Here is a 20,721-nt window from a genome sequence, read left to right as displayed (position 1 = left end):
GACAGGGTGTTGTCCAGGATCACGCCAAGGTTCTTAGCGCTCTGGGAGGAGGACACGATGGAGTTGTCAACCGTGATGGCGAGATCATGGAGCGGGCAGTCCTTCCCGGGAGGAAGAGCAGCTCCATCTTGCCGAGGTTCAGCTTGAGGTGGTGATCGTCATCCACACTGATATGTCTGCCAGACATGCAGAGATGCGATTCGCCACCTGGTCATCAGGGGGAAAGGAGAAGATTAATTGTGTGTCGTCTGCATAGTAATGATAGGAGAGACCATGTGAGGTTATGACAGAGCCAAGTGACTTGGTGTATAGCGAGAATAGGAGAGGGCCTAGAACAGAGCCCTGGGGACACCAGTGGTGAGAGCGCGTGGTGAGGAGACAGATTCTCGCCACGCCACCTGGTAGGAGCGACCTGTCAGGTAGGGACGCAATCCAAGCATGGGCCGCGCCGGAGATGCCCAACTCGGAGAGGGTGGAGAGGAGGATCTGATGGTTCACAGTATCGAAGGCAGCCGATAGGTCTAGAAGGATGAGAGCAGAGGAGAGAGAGTTAGCTTTAGCAGTGTGGAGTGCCTCCGTGATACAGAGAAGAGCAGTCTCAGTTGAATGACTAGTCTTGAAACCTGACTGATTTGGATCAAGAAGGTCATTCTGAGAGAGATAGCGGGAGAGCTGGCCAAGGACGGCACGTTCAAGAGTTTTGGAGAGAAAAGAAAGAAGGGATACTGGTCTGTAGTTGTTGACATCGGAGGGATCGAGTGTAGGTTTTTTCAGAAGGGGTGCAACTCTCTCTCTCTTGAAGACGGGAGGGACGTAGCCAGCGGTCAGGGATGTTGCTTACAGAGGCAGTTTGAAGTGTTGCAACCGAGGACAGATGATTTTTACACACTTCAGCACTCTGTAATCCCGTTCTGCGACCGTGTATGGCCTACCACTTTGCGACTGAGCCGTTGTTGCTCCTAGATGTTTCCACTTCACAATAACAGCACTTACAGTTGACCGGGGCAGCTCTAGCAGGGCAGACATTTTACGCATCCTATGACGGTGCCACGTTGAAAGTCACTGAGCTCTTCAGTAAGGCCATTCTACTACCAATGTTTGTCTACGGAGATTGCATGGCTGTGTGCTCGAATTTATATACCAGTCAGTAACAGGTGTGGCTGAAATAGCCGAATCCACTAATTTGAAGGGGTGTACACATACTTTTGCATATATAGTCTTATGTTTTTGTTTTCTCATGATTTGGTTGGGACTAATTATGTTGCTGTCCTGGGGCTCTGTGGGGTCTGTTTGTGTTTGTGAACAGAGCCCCAGGAACAGCTTGCTTAGGGGGCTCTTCTCCAGGTTCATCTCTCTGTAGGAAACATCTCTTTTCCTGAATTTTGATCATTAGCAGGTATTGTCCTAATTCTGCTCCGCAAGCATTATTTGGTGTTTTACGTTGTACACAAATGATGTTTTTGCAGAATTCTGCATTCAGAGTCTGAATATGTTGTTGTTCCAATTTTGTGAATTCATGGTTGTTGAGCCCCAGTTCTTTTCTGTGTGCTCTAGGGCAACGGTGTCAAGATAGTTGGTGCTGCTGTAGGCCTTCCTTGGTTGGTGCTGCTGTAGGCCCTCCTTGGTTGGTGCTGCTGTAGGCCCTCCTTGGTTGGTGCTGCTCCTCCTTGGTTGGTGGGCAACGGTGTCAAGATAGAATTTGTATTTGTGAACACAATTATTTTAATCTTACTGAGATTTACTGTCAGGGCTCAGGTCTGACAGAATCTGTGCAGCAGATCGTGGTGCTGCTGTAGGCCCTCCTTGGTTGGTGCTGCTGTAGGCCTTCCTTGGTTGGTGCTGCTGTAGGCCTTCCTTGGTTGGTGCTGCTGTAGGCCATCCTTGGTTGGTGCTGCTGTAGGCCCTCCTTGGTTGGTGCTGCTGTAGGCCCTCCTTGGTTGGTGCTGCTCCTCCTTGGTTGGTGCTGCTGTAGGCCCTCCTTAGTTGGTGCTGCTGTAGGCCCTCCTTGGTTGGTGCTGCTGTAGGTCCTCCTTGGTTGGTGCTGCTGTAGGCCCTCCTTGGTTGGTGCTGCTGTAGGCCCTCCTTGATTGGTGCTGCTGTAGGCCTTCCTTGGTTGGTGCTGCTGTAGGCCCTCCTTGGTTGGTGCTGCTCCTCCTTGGTTGGTGCTGATGTAGGCTTTCCTTGGTTGGTGCTGCTCCTCCTTGGTTGGTGCTGCTGTAAGTCCTCCTTGGTTGGTGCTGCTGTAGGCCCTCCTTGGTTGGTGCTGCTGTAGGCCCTCCTTGGTTGGTGCTGCTCCTCCTTGGTTGGTGCTGCTGTAGACCTTCCTTGGTTGGTGCTGCTGTAGGCCCTCCTTGGTTGGTGCTGCTGTAGGTCCTCCTTGGTTGGTGCTGCTGTAGGCCCTCCTTGTTTGGTGCTGCTGTAGGCCCTCCTTGATTGGTGCTGCTGTAGGCCTTCCTTGGTTGGTGCTGCTGTAGGCCCTCCTTGGTTGGTGCTGCTCCTCCTTGGTTGGTGCTGCTGTAGGTCCTCCTTGGTTGGTGCTGCTGTAGGCCCTCCTTGGTTGGTGCTGCTCCTCCTTGGTTGGTGCTGCTGTAGGCCTTCCTTGGTTGGTGCTGCTGTAGGCCCTCCTTGGTTGGTGCTGCTGTAGGCCCTCCTTGGTTGGTGCTGCTGTAGGTCCTCCTTGGTTGGTGCTGCTGTAGGCCCTCCTTGGTTGGTGCTGCTCCTCCTTGGTTGGTGCTGCTGTAGGTCCTCCTTGGTTGGTGCTGCTGTAGGTCCTCCTTGGTTGGTGTTGCTCCTCCTTGGTTGGTGCTGCTGTAGGTCCTCCTTGGTTGGTGCTGCTGTAGGTCCTCCTTGGTTGGTGCTGCTCCTCCTTGGTTGGTGCTGCTGTAGGTCCTCCTTGGTTGGTGCTGCTCCTCCTTGGTTGGTGCTGATGTAGGCCTTCCTTGGTTGGTGCTGCTCCTCCTTGGTTGGTGCTGCTGTAAGTCCTCCTTGGTTGGTGCTGCTCCTCCTTGGTTGGTGCTGCTGTAGGTCCTCCTTGGTTGGTGCTGCTGTAGGTCCTCCTTGGTTGGTGCTGCTGTAGGTCCTCCTTGGTTGGTGCTGCTGTAGGTCCTCCTTGGTTGGTGCTACTCCTCCTTGGTTGGTGCTGCTGAAGGCCTTCCTTGTTTGGTGCTGCTGTAGGCCCTCCTTGATTGGTGCTGCTGTAGGCCTTCCTTGGTTGGTGCTGCTGTAGGCCCTCCTTGGTTGGTGCTGCTCCTCCTTGGTTGGTGCTGCTGTAGTTCCTCCTTGGTTGGTGCTGCTGTAGGCCCTCCTTGGTTGGTGCTGCTCCTCCTTGGTTGGTGCTGCTGTAGGCCTTCCTTGGTTGGTGCTGCTGTAGGTCCTCCTTGGTTGGTGTTGCTCCTCCTTGGTTGGTGCTGCTGTAGGTCCTCCTTGGTTGGTGCTGCTGTAGGTCCTCCTTGGTTGGTGCTGCTCCTCCTTGGTTGGTGCTGCTGTAGGTCCTCCTTGGTTGGTGCTGCTGTAGGTCCTCCTTGGTTGGTGTTGCTCCTCCTTGGTTGGTGCTGCTGTAGGTCCTCCTTGGTTGGTGCTGCTGTAGGTCCTCCTTGGTTGGTGCTGCTCCTCCTTGGTTGGTGCTGCTGTAGGTCCTCCTTGGTTGGTGCTGCTCCTCCTTGGTTGGTGCTGATGTAGGCCTTCCTTGGTTGGTGCTGCTCCTCCTTGGTTGGTGCTGCTGTAAGTCCTCCTTGGTTGGTGCTGCTCCTCCTTGGTTGGTGCTGCTGTAGGTCCTCCTTGGTTGGTGCTGCTGTAGGTCCTCCTTGGTTGGTGCTGCTGTAGGTCCTCCTTGGTTGGTGCTGCTGTAGGTCCTCCTTGGTTGGTGCTACTCCTCCTTGGTTGGTGCTGCTGAAGGCCTTCCTTGGTTGGTGCAGCTGTAAGCCTTCCTTGGTTGGTGCTGCTGTAGGCCTTCCTTGGTTGGTGCTGCTGTAGGCCTTCCTTGGTGGGTGCTGCTGTAGGACATCCTTGGTTGGTTCTGCTGTAGGCCCTCCTTGGTTGGTGCTGCTCCTCCTTGGTTGGTGGGCAACGGTGCCAAGATAGAATTTCTATTTGTGAACACCATTATTTTAGGTCCTCCTTGGTTGGGGACAGAAGTACGGGATCATCAGCTAACAGTAGACATTTGACTTCAGATTCAAGTAGGGCGGCAGACCTTCCCCTCTGTTTATTGTCTATTCCACTTGCTTTGACAATGGAAACATATGTTTCCCATGCCAATAAAGCCCTTTGAATTGAATTGGGAGAGAGAGAGAGAGAGAGAGAGAGAGAGAGAGAGAGAGAGAGAGAGAGAGAGAGAGAGAGAGAGACTTTTGACTTTTGGTCTTTCTTTATTGAAACATTCTCAATTCATTTAAAACTCACCCCCCCACTCCTAAAATAAAAAAATAAAAATATATCCTGTACAAATCACCATACACAAAAAACCTCTCCTACAACCGTATATCCAAAACATCTTCCCCAGCAATACAGACAGCCCCCCCAACACACCATATCTCCTCAAACATCTCCACACATTTGATCATTTTATAGAACTCAAACTCAACCCCTAAGGCGCGCAGAGACCATCCCATTAAACAGTAGTAAAGGGTCTGTTATCCCCCACCTTTGACCCTGTTCCTCCTTGTTAGCCAAATAGCTAACTTTGCCTGAGCAAACAGAAAATTCAACAAAACACATTTTTCTTTCTCCTTACTCGAATACCTGTATCCCATTATAAACATCCCAACAGCAAAAACCACCCCCAACCTGTCACACAGACATTCCAACAGAGACATTAATGGCATTAACCTGGTGCACACAGAAAACACATGAATTACAGTTTCTTTCATTTGACAGAAAGGACACCCTGCCCAATTCCCGGATCAACCCGTGCCAACCAGCTGTTAGTGGCCAGGGCTCCATGAAGAACCCTCCACTGGAGGTCCCCTGACCTCTTTGGTACTGGGGGTTTGTAGGCGCCCTCCATCTAAAACCCACCATACTCTCCGCCCCACATACCCCCTGCCACTGATGTGCCTTCACTCCTGTTAGGCTTCTAATGCTCCTAACCTTAACACAGAGGTTGTAGGGCTTTACCTCCCACCCCCTCAAACTCCCCAGGCTCGGAGTGTTAAAATCTAACAAGTCCTCCAGACCCCTTGCCAGTCTCCAGTCTCTGCCGTCACCTGCAGTGGCGGGAACATTGTGGCCCCTCTCCCTTTGGCCTCTCAAACACCCCCTTACCGGCTCAGACAGTGCCTCCTGGACCTCCTCCAGGAATCTCTCCAGCAGCCTAAGAGACGTTATTCCTGTTTGTTGCGCCAAGACCTCCGGGGTTTTCCACCCCTCCTCTCCCAGCAGTCTCAGGTCACCCAGCCTTTGTAAACCCCCTGCCATCAGTTGCCTCTGCAGGTTGGCCGACTGAACCGATCTCAAAGGGATGGCTGGGTTGTGGAAGATAGGCTCCTCCCACACCCACTGCCCAGGCTCCACACCCCTTCTCGTGTGGGTCTTAGCAGCTGCCAGGCCCTCAGCACCGCAGAGTAAAACTCTGAGAGACCTGCTGTACTCAGCCTCTCCAGCTTCATGAGGAACAGCTGCCGGTCCAACCTAATCCGCCAGCTCTCCTCAGCAGCGCATGCTGGTTCCCTCCAGCCAACATCAGTGTGGTACAGCAGTCTCTGCACCGCCTTTAGTCGGAAAGCAGCCATCCTGCTCTCCAGTTCCACCAGGCCCTGTCCTCCTTCGTGTACGGTCATGTACAAAACTGCTGCCTTCAGCCAGTGATGTCCCGACCAAAGAAGTCCACCAGCTTGCGTTGCAGGTCTGCAAGCAGACCGGCGGGGGTTGAGGACAGCCAGTTTATGCCACAAGGAAGATGCCACCAGGTTGTTGATTATCAGCACCCTCCTCTATATGACACTTGGGACAGGAGCCACCTCCACCTGGCCAGTCTTGACACCACTGCCTGTGACAGCCCCTCCCAGTTCTTGCTGACCCACCTCTCCGAGCCCAGGTACACCCCCAACACTTTAAGCCCTTCACAACCCCACTGCAAACCCCTGGAAGCAGAGGAGGAGCCCTATCCCCCATGCCCCACATAACAGAGCTTTGCTCTTTCCCAGTTACCTTAGCTGATGAAGCTCCCTCGTACACCTTCAGACTGGTCTCTAGTTCCTGCATATCTTGCTCATCCCTGACCATCACAGAAACATCATCTGCATATGCTGAGACTGCTATTCCTGTCACCACATCCATGCCTGTCCAGCACACTCCCGCAGTCTCCTGCGTAGCAGTCCTAAAAAAAGGCTCAATGGCTAGTGTGTACAGCTGCCCAGATAGAGGGCATCCTTGTCTAATACCCCGTCTCACCCAGACTGGCCTACTGAGCCCCCTCCCACCTTAACCATACATGACGCCCCAGCATACAACAGCTTCACACAGGTCACAAAACTCTTCCCAAACCCAAACACAGACATCACATTAAACAGATACTCATGATCCACTCTATCAAAAGCCTTCTCTTGATCTAAAGAGACCAGTCCAAAGTTCACATTAGAACCTCTCGACAAGTCCAACATGTCCCTAATCAAGAACAAGTTGTCCGTGATTGAGCGTCCCGGTACACAATATGTCTGGTCCTTGTGTATTATAGAGTCCAGATGGGACTTCAGTCTGTTAGAGAGGACCTTGGCAAAAATCTTGTAGTCCGCACAGAGTAATGCCACAGGCCTCCAGTTCTTAAGTTCACACAAGTCCCCTTTTTTGGGCAGGAGAGTCAGAGCCGCCCGACGGCAGCTCATCGGCAACTCTCCTACCCCGACGCATTCACGCAACACGCAAAAAGAAATCCTGTCCAATTGTTCCCCAGAATTTTTGTAAAATTCCACTGGAAGTCCATCGACCCCGGGTGCACGACCGGGGGACATCTGGGTTACTGCCTCTGCCAGTTCATGTGACAACAGAGGAATGTCCATTTCATCCCTCTGTGCCCGAGAGAGCTTAGGGAGTCCTTGAACAAGACCTGAGCACACATAGGATCACACATTTCTGCCCTATACAATTCAGTATAAAACTCCACAGTCCGCTCCCGCATCTCCCCCACCACAGAGGTCACCCTCCCATCAGACAGCCGTAGACAATGCATACCCTTGGCATCACTGCTCTGTCTTTCCAAACCAAAGAAGAAGGAGCTGGGAGCATCCATCTCCTTGAGCATGGAGAACCTAGCTCTTACAAGTGCTCCCTTTGCTTTAACCTGGAAAAAACTGCCCAGGTCCCTACGTGGTCGGCTAAGTTAGCCTGGAGGCCTACATTGCCTTGCCCCACCATCTCTACCTCCATCTCACTAATACACCGCTCTAGTTCCCCCAATACTCTCCTAGCCTCTGAGGATGAGAGAGCTGTGTACTGTTGACAGAAAAGCCGAATTTGCACTTTCCCCACATCCCACCATTGACTCAGAGACTCATACTCCTCTCTTCGCTGCCCCCATCTTTCCCAAAAGTCTGGAAACCTGAGCAAAGGTGGCATCTTGTAAGAGCTTTACATTGAACTTCCAATAAGATGCCTGCCGGGGCCTGGTGAAATAGACAGCCGAGCCATGGTTATGTGGTGATCCAGAAAACCCCACTGGGAGAATGGTAGCACCCAGCAGCCTATTGCTCTGATTCCTGGACATGTAAAAACGATCAAGTCGAGCTGCACTCACCCTAGCCCCAAAAACCTTCACCCACGTATACTGTCTTGTGTTTGGATGTTTAGTTCTCCAAACATCCACTAGGTCAAACTGATTAAAGATGTCCCTTAACACTCCCACTGACACTGAATGAGGCTCTTCCCCATTTCTGTCTTTTGTAAAATCCATTGTACAGTTCCAGTCACCTCCGATCACCAGCGTCTCCTCAGGCGCTACTTGTGAAGTTCCTGTCTAAGACTCCCAAATAGAACCCCTCTTTCTCTCCCTGTGTTAGGCGCATACACATTTATAAAGACAAAAACCATGTTGTTAATTTCTGCTTTAACAACAAGCAACCTACCCCTACACACCTCCTTTGAGGAGCAAATTTTTACAGCCAGACCCGGTGCAAAAAGGACTGCCACCCCTGCACTAAGATTTGTCCCATGGCTCAACACACTTGCCCCTTTCCACCAGAGCCCCCAATCAACTTCATTCACCACATCACTATGAGTCTCCTGCAGAAACAACACCTGTACTTTTTTTTTGTTTTACATATTCACCCAACACACTCCTCTTTCCCGCATCTCTGGCGCCATTTATATTGAGCGAGCCTACCCGAAGAGTCTCCATAAGAAGTGGGAGAAAAGCCAGCAGAGAAATAGACCAATAGCAAAGCTCAAAAAGCCCCAGTGTCAGTAAGAAATTAAACATTTAAACAGTGTCTGAAGGTAAACCTTTACGCACTATTGTGACCCACTTCCTCAACCTAAACCGTTTCCTGGGTGAGAGGGCACCATGCCCCTCATTTCTCATAGCATGTTGTACTGATCTTACAAACTTTCTAGGATCAGGAAAAAAGTCTCAAGATTAACTTTTTTCCCCTTAGTCTCATTCAGGAACCTTGTCAGTTCTCTCAACGTGTACTTAGACCCCTCTGGTTGACTGGCTGTCAGCTCCGGGCCAATTGAAGAGGAGTCTGAAAAAATAACTCCTCATCCTCTTCCTCAGACTCACTTTCCTCCTCTTCTCTATCTCCCACCCTGACCACCTGCCCTTTCTCTCTGTTTAGGGCCTCACCCACAGCAACAGGCAACATTTCCATGGTACCTTTATCCACATCCTTTTTCCTTTTCCTCTTGACACCCTCCTCCTCCCCCTAATCTCTTACACTTCCCCACTATACTCTCCTCATCCACTAGAATAACCTGACTAGACGCAGTATCATCTGCACCACCCTCTATAGCATGACTAGGGCCAGCCTCAGCTACACCACCCTCCATAGCATGACTAGGGCCAGCCTCAGCTACACCACCCTCCATAGCATGACTAGGCCCAGCATCATCTGCACCACCCTCCATAGCATGTCTAGGCCCAGCCTCAGCTACCCCACCATCTCTAGCCTGACTAGACCCAGCCTCTGCTTCTCCACCATCTCTAGCCTGACTAGCCCCAGTCTCATCTACACCACCATCTCTAGACTGACTAGGCCCAGCCTCTGCTGTCTGCATCTCCTTACCCCCTGCATTTTGACCTCGATTTCCCCCACTTGCACCCTCACTCCGTCTATGGCCTTTATGTGGGCACGCAAAGCTCTTGTGCCCCAAATCCCCACATTCAAAACACCGTAGACTATCTGTGCTGGCAAAACCTGCATAGAGCCCCTCCCCATGCCTCACTTTGAAATGCACATTTAGCTGTTGCTCATTATTGTTCAGAAACATAAACACTTGCCGCCTGAACGAAACAACGTGCTTAACGGCATCTGCCTGAAAACCTGCTGACAGTACACGAAACCGCTAGCAAACTTACCAAAACGACTCAGCTCTTTCCTAATTTGATCGTCCGTAATAAACGGAGGCAAATTTGCCACTACAACTCTTGTTGAAGGGGTAGAGAGAGGTGAAATTGACACCAACACATCTCTTACAAATATTCCGCTAGCAATTAGCCTACCGACCAAATTTGCCCTTTTCATGAACACAACCACAGCTTTGTTCATTCTAGAAGCAGAATGTATAAACTCAGCTCCTACCTGTTCACCGACCCTTGAGCAGAACCTCCTCCACCTTAACTCCGTTCTCAGGAACACACCTGAATCCATGCTGTATCGACAGCGTCTCGTCCGCGCTAGGCTGAGAAGCCATTGCGCACACTACACCTTCCACCCCGGAAAGTTACTCTGTCCTCTTCCACCTAACTTTGAAAAAAAAAAAACTTTGGATACCGCTAAAAACAAATATTGCATTAACCCTCCACCATAGAAAATAACATGTAAAGAAAAGAATCAAGAAAGTTAGTTAGGATAGAGCTTTCCACACCAAACACTCAAACTCCAAAAACACCCAGCATGCACCGAGAGAGAGAGAGAGAGAGAGAGAGAGAGAGAGTGTGTGTGTGTGTGTGACTATAAGACTGTGGTTAGACAGCAGGCCTCACACACACAGAGGGTCTTTATGAAGTGATATATAGACTACCTCCCTTCAACAATTGACACAGTGTCTGAGTTCATCCCTCTCTTCATCCCCCCTCTCTCTCTCTCTCTCTCTCTCTCTCTCTCTCTCATTCAAAATGTTTTTCTGTCTGTCTGTCTGTCTGTCTGTCTGTCTGTCTGTCTGTCTGTCTGTCTGTCTGTCTGTCCTTTCTCTCCTTTTTTCCATCTCTCTCTCGCTCTCTCTCCCTCTCTGCCACCCTCTCTGTCCCTCCCTGAGACGTGGAATTAGATTAAGGCAGCTCTCCGCACCTTTCTGATTCATAGGGGTTGAGGTAAATACTGAAGACACATTTCTGTTGAATGCGTTTAGTTGTTCAACTGACTACACACTTGTAGAAAAAAAGGTGCTATCTTGAACCAAAATGGGTTCTTTGACTGTCCCCATAGGAGAACCCTTTTTGGTTCAGCTCTCTCTCCCCCTCCCCTCTCTCCCCCCTCCCCTCTCTCCCCCTCCCAATCTCTCTCTCCCACCCTCTCTCGCTCTCTCCCCCTCCCCTCTCTCTCGCTCTCTCGCTCTCTCCCCTCCCCTCTCTCTCTCTCTCTCTCTCCCCTCCCCTCTCTCTCTCTCGCTCTCTCCCCCTCCCCTCTCTCTCTCCCCCTCTCTCTCTCTATCACCCCTGGTCTTCACCCCTCCCCCTCCCCTCTCTCTCGCTCTCTCCCCCTCACTCTCTCTCTATCACCCCTCCCCTCTGTCTCGCTCTCTCCCCCTCCCCTCTCTCTCGCTCTCCCCCCTCTCTATCTCTCTATCACCCCTCTCTTCACCCCTCCCCCTCTCTCTCTCTGTCACTCTCTCTATCATCAGTCTAGTCTAAGAGGTAGAGAGCAGAGGAGAGAAATCTGTACTCATATCAGACCTGGGTTCAAATACTATTTAAAAAATGTCAGATCCTTTCATTTCTAGCCTGTCTGAAGTGCCGTATGGGCAGGGTTTGTACTGTAGCCACTATCCTATTGGTTCAATAACACCAGGCAAACTCAATAAAGCCCAGATAAAGTATTTTTAATTACAACTAGTAGTAGGGACCCTGAAGATAGTCCTGTTACTGTGTTGCTTCCTGGAAACAGTGATATTCTGACAGTAATAAATAACAGAACATACCCTGAACATAGTACTACATCCATAGCACAACTACCTGAACATAGTACTACATCCATAACACAACTACCTGAACATAGTACTACATCCATAACATAACTACCTGAACATAGAACTACATCCATAACATAACTACCTGAACATAGAACTACATCCATAACATAACTACCTGAACATAGTACTACATCCATAACACAACTACCTGAACATAGTACTACATCCATAACATCCATAACATAACTACCTGAACATAGAACTACATCCATAACATCCATAACACAACTACCTGAACATAGAACTACATCCATAACATCCATAACATAACTACCTGAACATAGAACTACATCCATAACATAACTACCTGAACATAGAACTACATCCATAACACAATTACCTGAACATAGTACTACATCCATAACACAATTACCTGAACATAGTACTACATCCATAACATCCATAACATAACTACCTGAACATAGAACTACATCCATAACATCCATAACACAACTACCTGAACATAGAACTACATCCATAACATCCATAACATAACTACCTGAACATAGAACTACATCCATAACATCCATAACACAACTACCTGAACATAGAACTACATCCATAACATCCATAACATAACTACCTGAACATAGTACTACATCCATAACATAATTAACTGAACATAGTACTACATCCATAACATCCATAACACAACTATCTGAACATAGTACTACATCCATAACATCCATAACACAACTACCTGAACATAGAACTACATCCATAACATCCATAACATAACTACCTGAATGTAACGATCTGAGTGTAGTGGGTGAGGAGTCAAGCGCAGGAAGCAGAGAGTTCAGGTGAGTGCTATTTTAATGCACCGAACAAACGGCGAACATAAGCAAACCCTCACGAACACACAGGGCGTAATGAGCAAACAAATGCCCCCAAACAGCGGGACTTAAACGGTCCAGGGAAAACCCACAAAATGGGAAAACACAAAACCTATAGACGTGCACACAAGTGCACTAAAACAGATTGTCACAATAATTAATCCCGCACAAGGAACTCTGCGGGCCGGCGGACTAATAAAGCCTACTACCTAATTCAAAACAGGTGCACTCAATCAACACATAAGGAGGGGGAGGAAATAATCAGTAGCAGCTAGTAGGCCGGCGACGACGACCGCCGAGCGCCACCCGAACGGGAAGGGGAGTGTCCTTCGGTCGGAGTCGTGACAGTACCCCCCCTTGACGCGTGGCTCCCGCAGCGCGCCGACACCGGCCTCGAGGTCGACCCGGAGGACGAGGCGCAGGGCGATCCGGATGGAGGCGATGGAAATCCCTCAACATTGACGGATCCAAAATGTCCCTGGTGGGTACCCAGCACCTCTCCTCCGGACCGTACCCCTCCCAGTCCACGAGGTACTGCAGGCCCCTCACCCGGCGTCTCGAGTCCAGAATGGCCCGTATCGTATACGCCGGGGACCCCTCGATGTCCAGAGGGGGAGGAGGGACCTCCAGTACCCCATCGTCCTGTAGGGAACCAGCTACCACCGGCCTGAGGAGAGACACATGAAACGAGGGGTTAATACGATAATAGGAAGGGAGTTGTAATCGATAACACACCTCGTTTATTCTCCTCAGGACTTTGAACGGCCCTACACACTGCGGCCCAAGCTTCCGGCAGGGCACGCGGAGGGGTAGGTTTCGGGTCGAGAGCCAGACCCTGTCCCCTGGTACAAACACGGGGGCCTCACTGCGGTGGCGGTCAGCACTCCTTTTCTGCCGTCCACTAGCCTGTTGAAGGGATTCCTGGACGGCCCTCCAGGTCTCTTTGGAGCGCTGCACCCATTCCTCCACCGCAGGAGCCTCGGTCTGGCTCGGATGCCACGGTGCCAGGACCGGCTGGTACCCAAACACACACTGAAAGGGGACACATTAGTAGAGGAGTGGCGTAGTGAATTCTGGGCCATTTCAGCCCAGGGGATGTATCTCGCCCACTCCCCTGGCCGGTCCTGGCAGTACGACCGCAGAAACCTACCCACCTCCTGGTTTACTCTCTCCACCTGCCCATTACTTTGGGGTGATAACCGGAGGTCAGGCTGACCGAGACCCCCAGACGCTCCATGAACGCCCTCCATACCGGGGCGTGAACTGGGGACCCCGATCAGAGACGATGTCCTCCGGCACCCGTAGTGCCGGAAGACGTGGTGAATAATGCCTCCGCAGTCTGTAGGGCTGTTGGGATACCGGGCAATGGGAGGAGACGGCAGGACTTAGAGAACCGATCCACAATCACCAGAACCGTGGTGTTGCCCTGAGACGGGGGAAGGTCGGTCAGGAAATCTACGGATAGATGTGACCATGGCCCTTGTGGAACGGGGAGGGGTTGTAACTTCCCTCTAGGAAGGTGCCTAGGAGCCTTACTCTGGGCGCATACCGAACAGGAGGAGACATAAACCTTAACGTCCCCTAGCCAAGGTAGGCCACCAATACCTCCCGAAGGCTCCCCACTGTCCTCCTCACCCCAGGGTGACCTGAGGAGGGTAGGACGTGAGCCCACCGAATCAGTTGGTCCCGAACACCAAGCGGCACGTACCTCCGCCCCGCCGGACACTGAGGAGGCGCGGGTTCAGCCCGTAACGCCCGCTCGATGTCCGAGTCCACCTCCCATACCACCGGTGCCATCAGCTTTGAGGCCGGAAGGATGGGAGTAGGTTGTGGACCTATCCTCCGTGTCGTAAAGGCGGGACAGTGCGTCCGCCTTCACGTTCTGGGAGCCCGGTCTATATGATAAAGTGAACCGGAATCGAGTGAAAAACATGGCCCACCTTGCCTGCCGCGGGTTCAGTCTCCTAGCTGCCCGAATATACTCCAGATTTTGGTGGTCGGTCCAGATGAGAAAGGGGTGCTTAAGCCCCCTCAAGCCAGTGTCTCCACACTTTCAGAGCCCTGACCACCGCTAACAACTCCCGGTCCCCCACATCATAGTTACGCTCTGCTGGGCTGAGCTTACTCGAGAAGAAAGCGCAGGGGCGGAGTTTTGGTGGCGTACCCGAGCGCTGTGATAACACGGCACCCTCCCCAGCCTCGGACGCGTCCACCTCCACTATGAATGCTAGAGAGGGGTCCGGATGCGCCAACACGGGTGCATCCGTGAACAGCGCCCTCAACCTGTTGAAAACTCTGTCCGCCTCTGCTGACCATAGCAACCGCACCGGGCCCCCCTTTAGCAGTGAGGTAATTGGAGCCGCTACCTGGCCAAAACACCGGATAAACCTCCGGTAGTAGTTGGCAAAACCCAAAAACCGCTGCACCTCTTTTACCGTGGTTGGAGTCGGCCAATTACGCACGGCCTTACTGCGGTCACCCTCCATCTCCACCCCCGAGGTGGAAATGCGATAACCCAGAAAGGAGACGGCTCGTTTGGAGAACACACACTTCTCAGCCTTGACATATAGGTCATGCTCCAGCCGTCTACCAAGCACCTTGCGTACCAGAGACACATGCGCGGCGTGAGTGGCTGAGTAGATCAGAATGTCATCGATATAAACAACCACTCCCTGCCCGTGCAGGTCCCTGAGAATATCGTCTACAAAGGATTGAAAAATGGCTGGAGCATTTTTTTTAACCCATACGGCATGACGCAGTACTCATAGTGGCCCGATGTGGTACTAAATGCGGTTTTCCACTCGTCTCCCTTCCGAATACGCACCAGGCTATACGCGCTGCTGAGATCCAATTTTGTGAAGAACTGCGCTCCCTGAAAGGATTCCACTGCCGTAGCAATGAGAGGTAGTGGGTAGCTGAACCCCACTGTGATGGCATTTAGACCTCTATAATCAATACACGGACGCAATCCTCCCTCCTTCTTCTTCACAAAAGAAACTCGAGGAGACGGGTGAAATGGAGGACCGAATGTACCCCTGTCCCAGAGACTCCGTGATATATGTCTCCATAGCCAACGTCTCCTCTTGGGACAATGGGTACACGTGACTCTTGGGAAGCGCAGCGTTACCCTGGAGATCTATCGCACAATCCCGTCCCGGTCGATGTGGTGGTAATTTAGTCGCCTTCTTTTTTTACTAAAAGCGATTGCCAAATCGGCATACTCGGGGGGAATGCACACTGTGGGACCCTGGTCTGGACTTTCCACCGAGGTGGCACCGACGGAAACTCCCAGACACCTTCCAGAACACTCCTCTGTCCACCCCTGGAGAACCCCCTGTTTCCACAAAATGTTAGGATTGTGCCGGGCCAGCCAGGGAATCCCTAACACCACTGGAAACGCAGGCGAATCAATAATATAGAGACTGATACGCTCCCTATGATTCCCCTGCGTTACCATGTCCAGTGGGATCGTGGTCTCCCTGACCATCCCTGACCTAATGGCCGGCTATCTAGGAGTGCACGGGAAAGGGAGAATCTATCGGCACAAGCGGAACACCTAATTTAATAGCAAGTCCGCGATCCATAAAGTTCCCAGCTGCGCCTGAATCGACTAGCGCCCTATGCTGGGAAGAGGGAAAAAATTTAAGAAAAAAAATCAAGACAAACATGTGACCAACAGGGGGTTCTGGGTGAGTTTGGTGCGGACTCACCTGGGGTGATCGAGAAATGTTCCGCCTGCCATCTCGACTCCCAGACGGACCCCCAGCACCCGATCGGCCGTGTGTCCTCTCCGACCACAGTTGGTGCAGAGGAGCCTCCTCCTCCGGTACCCCTCGGCAAAGCCCCTCCCAACTCCATCGGAACAGGAGTGGAGGTGCTGGGTGGTGGAACACACAGGACCCTCTCCAAACGCCCGAGGGCAGCCAGCAGATTGTCCAGTCGGATGGACATGTCAATTAGGTCATCCAATGAAAGAGCGGTGTCCCGACACGCTAGCTCCCTGCGGACGTCCTCCCGGAGACTACACCTGTAGTGGTTGATAAGGGCCCTGTCGTTCCACCCGGATCCTGCTGCCAAGGTACGGAACTCCAACGCGTAATCCTGGGCGCTCCTTTTCTCCTGCCGAAGATGGAATAGTCGTTCTCCCGCCGCTCGGCCATCTGGAGGATGGTCAAACACGGCGCGGAGCGGCGAGAAAACTCGGGGTACTGCTCCTTAGCTGAGTCTGGTCCATTCCAAACTGCATTTGCCCACTCCAGAGCACGACCCGTGAGGCAGGAGATGAGGACATTCACCCTCTCCGCTCCCGAGGGAGTAGGTCTGACGGTGGCCAGGTACAGTTCTAGCTGGAGTAAGAACCCTGGCACCCTGCTGCCGCTCCATCATAGACCCTCGGGAGCGTAAGACGGAGGGTGCTGGAGTCGGGAGATGGGGAGTCCTGAGGAGGAGGGGCCAAAGGTGGAGAGAGGAGACCGCTTCTCTCCCATCGGTCCATTCTCTCCATCACCAGATCCATCGCCGTTCCGATCCGATGGAGAACGGTGGTGTGATGTAGAACCCTCTCTTCCATCGATGGGAGGAGTGGCTGTTGCTCCTGCTGACTCCATTCCTCAGAGGTGCGGGATTCTGTAACGATCTGAGTGTAGTGGGTGAGGAGTCAAGCACAGGAAGCAGAGAGTTCAGGTGAGTGCTATTTTAATGCACCGAACAAACGGCGAACATAAGCAAACCCTCACGAACACACAGGGCGTAATGAGCAAACAAATGCCCCCAAACAGCGGGACTTAAACGGTCCAGGGAAAACCCACAAAATGGGAAAAACACAAAACCTATAGACGTGCACACAAGTGCACTAAAACAGATGGTCACAATAATTAATCCCGCACAAGGAACTCTGCGGGCCGGCGGACTAATAAAGCCTACTACCTAATTCAAAACAGGTGCACTCAATCAACACATAAGGAGGGGGAGGAAATAATCAGTAGCAGCTAGTAGGCCGGCGACGACGACCGCAGAGCGCCACCCGAACGGGAAGGGGAGTGTCCTTCGGTCGGAGTCGTGACACTGAACATAGAACTACATCCATAACATCCATAACATAACTACCTGAACATAGTACTACAAACATAACATCCATAATATAACTACCTGAACATAGTACTACATCCATAACATCCATAACATAACTACCTGAACATAGTACTATATCCATAACATCCATAACATAACTACCTGAACATAGTACTACATCCATAACATAACTACCTGAACATAGTACTACATCCATAACACAACTACCTGAACATAGAACTATATCCATAACATAACTACCTGAACATAGAACAACATCCATAACATAACTACATGAACATAGTACTACATCCATAACATCCATAACATAACTACCTGAACATAGTACTACATCCATAACATCCATAACACAACTACCTGAACATAGAACTACATCCGTAACATAACTACCTGAACATAGTACTACATCCATAACATCCATAACACAACTACCTGAACATAGTACTACATCCATAACATAACTACCTGAACATAGAACTACATCCATAACATAACTACCTGAACATAGAACTACATCCATAACATAACTACCTGAACATAGTACTACATTCATAACATCCATAACATAACTACCTGAACATAGTACTACATCCATAACTTAACTACCTGAACATAGTACTATATCCATAACATCCATAACATAACTACCTGAACATAGTACTACATCCATAACACAACTACCTGAACATAGAACTACATCCATAACATAACTACCTGAACATAGAACTACATCCATAACATAACTACCTGAACATAGTACTACATCCATAACATCCATAACATAACTACCTGAACATAGTACTACATCCATAACTTAACTACCTGAACATAGTACTACATCCATAACATAACTACCTGAACATAGTACTACATCCATAACATAACTACCTGAACATAGTACTACATCCATAACATAACTACCTGAACATAGTACTACATCCATAACATCCATAACATAAGTACCTGAACATAGAACTACATCCATAACATAACTACCTGAACATAGTACTACATCCATAACATCCATAACACAACTACCTGAACATTGAACTACATCCATAACATCCATAACACAACTACCTGAACATAGAACTACATCCATAACATCCATAACATAACTACCTGAACATAGTACTACATCCATAACATAACTACCTGAACATAGTACTACATCCATAACACAACTACCTGAACATAGAACTATATCCATAACATAACTACCTGAACATAGAACAACATCCATAACATAACTACCTGAACATAGTACTACATCCATAACATCCATAACATAACTACCTGAACATAGTACTACATCCATAACATCCATAACACAACTACCTGAACATAGAACTACATCCATAACATCCATAACACAACTACCTGAACATAGTACTACATCCATAACTTAACTACCTGAACATAGTACTACATCCATAACATAAGTACCTGAACATAGAACTACATCCATAACATAACTACCTGAACATAGTACTACATCCATAACATCCATAACACAACTACCTGAACATAGAACTACATCCATAACATCCATAACACAACTACCTGAACATAGAACTACATCCATAACATCCATAACATTTAAGATTACATTTAAGTCATTTAGCAGACGCTCTTATCCAGAGCGACTTACAAATTGGTGCTTTCACCTTATGACATCCAGTGGAACAGCCACTTTACAATAGTGCATCTAGGTCTTTTAAGGGGGGGGAGAGAAGGATTACTTTATCCTATCCTAGGTATTCCTTAAAGAGGTGGGGTTTCAGGTGTCTCCGGAAGGTGGTGATTGACTCCGCTGTCCTGGCGTCGTGAGGGAGTTTGTTCCACCATTGGGGGGCCAGAGCAGCGAACAGTTTTGACTGGGCTGAGCGGGAACTGTACTTCCTCAGTGGTAGGGAGGCGAGCAGGCCAGAGGTGGATGAACGCAGTGCCCTTGTTTGGGTGTAGGGCCTGATCAGAGCCTAGAGGTACTGAGGTGCCGTTCCCCTCACAGCTCCGTAGGCAAGCACCATGGTCTTGTAGCATAACTACCTGAACATAGTACTACATCCATAACATAACTACCTGAACATAGTACTACATCCATAACACAACTACCTGAACATAGAACTATATCCATAACATAACTACCTGAACATAGAACAACATCCATAACATAACTACCTGAACATAGTACTACATCCATAACATCCATAACATAACTACCTGAACATAGTACTACATCCATAACATCCATAACACAACTACCTGAACATAGAACTACATCCATAACATCCATAACACAACTACCTGAACATAGTACTACATCCATAACATAAATACCTGAACATAGTACTACATCCATAACATCCATAACATAACTAACTGAATTTACCTTACATACAGTATAGTGACACATACAATAACATATACTAACTTATTCCATAACATAACATAGTAGCTAACATATAGTAAGATGTTATGTTATCTTAACGTATAACATAGAACTACATACCAAAGCCTAGTATAACATAACAAAAGCTGACGTCTGAGAACTGCCAAACTGTCTACACACTAAAACGGTCTATACACACTAAAACTGTCTACACACTAAAACGGTCTATACACACTAAAACTGTCTACACACTAAAACTGTCTATACACACTAAAACTGTCTACACACACTAAAACTGTCTATACACACTAAAACTGTCTACACACTAAACCTGTCTATAAACACTAAAACTGTCTACACACTAAACCTGTCTATAAACACTAAACCTGTCTATACACACTAAAACTGTCTATAAACACTAAAACTGTCTATACACACTAAAACTGTCTATACACAGTAAAACTGTCTATAAGCACTAAAACTGTCTATACACACTAAAACTGTCTATAAACACTAAAACTGTCTATAAACACTAAAACTGTCTATACACACTAAAACTGTGTATAAACACTAAAACTGTCTATACCACTAAAACTGTCTATACACACTAAAACTGTCTATAAACACTAAAACTGTCTATACACACTAAAACTGTCTATACACACTAAAACTGTCTACACACTAAAACGGTCTATACACACTAAAACTGTCTACACACTAAAACTGTCTATACACACTAAAACTGTCTATACACACTAAAACTGTCTATAAACACTAAAACTGTCTATACACACTAAAACTGTCAATACACACTAAAACTGTCTATACACACTAAAACTGTCTACACACACTAAAACTGTCTACACACTAAAACGGTCTATACACACTAAACCTGTCTATACACAGTAAAACTGTCTATACAAACATAAACTGCCTATACACACTAAAACTGCCTAGAAACTGTCTTGTATACAGTCTGGTAGTTTATCCATGTATTAGATAGGGTTGGAACATTCACACTGTATCCATGGTTGGTACGTGGTTGATACATGGTTGATACAT

The 20,721-nt window shown here is 49.1% G+C and overlaps 2 protein-coding genes across 2 annotated transcripts in view; both read right to left on the bottom strand.

Annotated features, from left to right (window-relative positions):
* The window catches only part of LOC135560329 (adhesion G protein-coupled receptor E5-like), a 114,477-nt gene that overhangs the window by 19,712 nt on the left and 74,044 nt on the right, over positions 1-20,721 (bottom strand). The gene's annotated exons all lie outside the window — the stretch shown is intronic.
* Positions 1-20,721, bottom strand: part of LOC115126646 (adhesion G protein-coupled receptor E2-like) — a 33,765-nt gene that overhangs the window by 12,658 nt on the left and 386 nt on the right. The gene's annotated exons all lie outside the window — the stretch shown is intronic.

The sequence above is a fragment of the Oncorhynchus nerka genome, linkage group LG15 (genome assembly GCF_034236695.1).
Source record: "Oncorhynchus nerka isolate Pitt River linkage group LG15, Oner_Uvic_2.0, whole genome shotgun sequence".
Classification (NCBI taxonomy): Eukaryota; Metazoa; Chordata; class Actinopteri; order Salmoniformes; family Salmonidae; genus Oncorhynchus; species Oncorhynchus nerka.
This window is presented reverse-complemented; position numbering and strand designations above follow the sequence as displayed.